The sequence below is a fragment of the Cibotium barometz genome, chromosome 7 (assembly GCF_041138505.1).
Source record: "Cibotium barometz isolate CiBa-2024 chromosome 7, ASM4113850v1, whole genome shotgun sequence".
In the NCBI taxonomy this organism is placed as follows: domain Eukaryota; kingdom Viridiplantae; phylum Streptophyta; class Polypodiopsida; order Cyatheales; family Cibotiaceae; genus Cibotium; species Cibotium barometz.
In genome coordinates this window covers 62,228,286-62,232,587 of record NC_141052.1, presented here as the reverse complement: position 1 = coordinate 62,232,587, position 4,302 = coordinate 62,228,286, and positions in this window count along the sequence as shown.

Below are 4,302 nucleotides of genomic sequence, written 5' to 3'. Positions count from 1 at the left end.
TTCCCTATTTGCTTTTCAACCAAAACTCTGAAATTCTGAAAGTGAGTGAACACCTCACTCTTCTCCTTCATGAAATATACCCACACTTTCCTTGTGTGGTCATCAATGAATGTCACATTATACCTGCAGCCTTTCATCATAGACATGGTCTTCGTAGGACCCTATACATCTGAATGCACAACATCTAGTGCATTTCTGCTCACATATCTGTTACATGGAAATACATGCTTTGTTTGCTTTCCAAATTGGCATGCTTCACATATTCTCTGCATACCTTCCACTTTAAATTTTGGCAGCCCTGTCACAATTCCTTTAGTTTGCATAGACTTCATTCTCTGCACATTCACATGTCCAATTCTTTTATGCCAAATGTCTGTGTTTGCAACAATTCTTGAACCATTTGCAAACATCGCAGCACTCATTTCAGGCATGTTTACATTCAACGTAAACACTCTGCCCACTCTGTTGCCTTTTGCAACCAACCTGCACTTGTCTTTAAAATCTTCAACATAACAACAATCAGGGTTAAACCGAACCTGCAAGCCCTGCTTAATCATCTGGCCAACTGAAACTAGATTCTTTGTTATGTTCGAAACGTAGAGTACATCTGCAAGATACTTCACTTTGCCATCCTGCATAGACAATGGCACATCTCCAACATGGGCAATTGAATGAGTAGTGTCATCCCCTGTTTCCACAAAACCTGGTCTTTCAAGGTTTTTCATCTCCTTTGTATGCATAGTGATGTGCCACATAACCATCATAGGTAAATCTCTGCACAGGATTCTTCACTTCAGACATGGCATTCATGACATGCTGCATAACAAACAACCTTTCATTATCCTCATTGTTTTTACTTGAGGATGCATAGTTGTTCTGCTGCACTTTCCCATTTTGCATGTCAGCTTGCTTCATATAACATTCTGCATGCACATGTCCACACTTACCACAATAAAAGCATTCACGTGCATCATTATATTGCCTTTGCCAATTTCCACGTCCTCTTTAACTCCCCCTGCCTCTGAATTTGAATATTCCACCTGTGTGTTGTTGATGTTGTTGTTGTGTATTCTGGGACTGTTGTTGTTGCTGCTTCTGCTGACCATAATTCTGATTACCTATTCGGCCACCTCATCGATCGCGTCCACGGCCTCCTCTACCTCATCCTCTTCCTAAAATGTGTAGAAGGCTTGTTACTCTGAATTGTTTTTGTTTTGTGAAGACTGTTGGTCTTCACCCAAGCTCTTCTCTTCTAGACACCAAATCTGTAAAGTTGGGAATGTTTTCCCGAGTCTGAATAGACGTCTTGAATGCCTTGTATTGTGGCCCGAGACCACGTAGACAGACTTCCACCTTATCATCATCATCTATTGACACACCAATAGATGGAAGGGATTCCACAATACCCTTTATCTTCAATGCATAGTCATTCACAGACATGCTCTTTTTCTCCATAGTATGAAGTTCATTCTTCAACTGTATCTTACGTGCCCTGGTATTTGTTTCATAGAGTTTTACCAAGGTGTCCCACGCCTCCTTGGGGGACTTGGCATCTTGAATGTGCCCAATCATGGTGTCCTGTATACTAATGGAGAGCCAATACATAACTTTCCTGGCTCCTTGGTTCCAGTCTTTAAACTCTTTCACATCTGCAGCAGTCGGATTTATGTTCGGTATCTCCGGTGCCTCTTCATGCTCACCTTCTATGTAGTCCCAATAGCCCTTTCCCATCAGGAAATTCATCAACTTGAACCTCCAAGCATGGAAGTTGTTCTTATCAAGCTTCTTTGCCACAATCTGGGTTATGCCATCATTTGACATCTTGCCAGACACACAAATTTACAGAAACAGCACTCTGGTTTGTCCTGCACAAACTGCTGTATTTCCTCAGCGGTAATGTAGTACTCTCAAATGTCACAACCAGTGACTTCAATATGCATACATACACCCAATGGCAACTGTTGACCTCTTTGCAGCACCCATAGTGTTTGCACAGCCAATCTGTCTTCCTGCAGTTCTTAAAATAGAGTTCTGCAGAGAATTGATGACTTACCCGTAGTGCTCGAAATTGCCTGCTTTCTGAAAAAACGGAGGTCCAGACGCGCCCGAAACTTGTTTTCGGCCTAGAAAATTCTGTCCAATAGGACCGATAGGACAGTATAGTTGCCCTATAGCTTTACTCCAGTGAAGAAAGCTCCTCAATCAGAGATCGTTTGGTGCCTCCCATAGAGCTCCCGACAAGGGTGTAGTCACCAACACAAATAGAGAAGAGTAGTTGAAGCTCTTACCCTCATACCGCTTCTTGTGGTTCTCTTGCTTGCAGTTTAGCCCTTAGCATGAACCAGGCTCTGATACCATGAAAAGATGCAGGGAGAAGAGAGCTTGAGCTCTTGCAAGCACACACACACTCACAGAACCCTAATAGAGAACACACAAGGTGAGAGGCTGAAAAACTTCTTCTTCACTCAACACTCAACACACAAAATACAAAGATAAGAGTACACACAATATGAAAGGTACTCAACCAAATACATACAAGGGTTCTCTATAGTGTGAACCCAACTAAATGAGCTGGCGCTATAACTATGCCAGTCTCTAGAATGGCTGTCACACAGCCTGTCATCCCACTGGCCGCATATCACCCAAGATCTCACCAACCATGCCAGTGGTGTAAGTGTGGGGCCTATCCCCCAGGCGGGTCATCAGTGTCCACTGCCTCACTAGGCGAGCTCGATATCTCAACAGAAGCTCGTGCAACTCGCAAGGCCGATGGTAGATCAACTGCTAAATTCCTCTATGAATCAATCATCACCCGCTTTGACTGCCCTCTCGAGCTCATTAGCCGACACAATGGGACACACTTTATTAACGAGGTAATTCAATTCCTCTTGCAAGAGTTTCTTGTTGCTCACAAGAAGTCCTCCCCCTATTACCTACAAGCAAATGGCCAAGCAAAAAGCATGAACAAAATCTTGTGTGCCATTCTAACCAAAATTGTGGAGGCCAGCCACAACGATTGGGAACAAAAGTTGTCAGTTTCACTTTGGGCATATAGAACTTCTTACAAGGCAGCAACAAATGCTACCTCCTTTAGTTTAACCTATGGCACTAAAGCAGTCATGCATATGGAGTTCTTAGTTATCCCTAGCTTCGGTGTCACAATGCAAGAAAAGCTCACTAGAAACGTCTTAGGCTATCGCCTATTTGAGCATGAAAAGCATGAAACACGCCTTTTAGCAGTATACAGCATGATTGTTGAGAAGTTAAGGCGTAAACAATGGTTTGACGACCAGCTTAAGGATAAACAAATGAATGAGGGTGACATGGTCCTCTTATTTAGTATCAAAACACATAAAAAGAAGCTCAATCTCAAAGGCCTAGGACTAGTCCTAGTCACTGAGATAACACCACAAGGGGCAATGTGCATTGAAACATTGGAAGGTGTGGAAATGGCTAGTTACTTCAATGGGCGTAAACTTAAATGCTACTATGGCCCTCTCACAGAGGCCACCTTAAAAATCCATCCACGATAAAAATTAGGGAAAGAAATACCATGAGCATATGAAATGAGCCGCACAACAAGAGGCCAAACCAAGGCAATCTAAGCTTAGGCAAAGATATATCATGGTTAATATGGCTCAAGTGGTCGACCTTGAAGAAGAAGATTGGTAGGTGAAGCTAGCTTAGTTGTGGTTAGGAATGACCATCTTGACAAGCTTCGTCCAAAAATTAGCTCTTGTTGATATAGGGGCTAGTTACAATTTGATGTTCTATGAAACTTGGCATTCCCTTGGGGAACCCTCACTCAAAGAGACCCCTGCCATTGTTACAAATGTGGCATCACATCATGTTCATTGCGTAGGCATACTCACACTTTTGTTCCACATTGGAAATAATCCCTTGGAAGGGAAGTTCTATGTGATGCCTATAGGAACTATGCTAAAGAGATCCTCCTTAGAGGGGTTGGATGGGAGACATAACTGGTGCAACCTTAGAAGGGGTTGGATGGGAGACATAACCGGATAACCGGTGCAACCTTAGTGGATGGGAGACATAATCGGTGCAACCTTGACTAGGATGTGCTGACAGCAACCCTACAACTGGACTCTATCCAAGTTACTATCCTCATGACGGACGAAGAGCCTATACCCCTGTTGCTTCCCCATGCCAAACACTTGACTAGGATGCGCTGACAACAACCTTACAACTGGACTCTATCCAAGTATCCAAGTTACTATCCTCATGTGACGGATGAAGAGCCTATACCCCTGTTGCTTCCCCATGCCAAACACTTCCCATTTC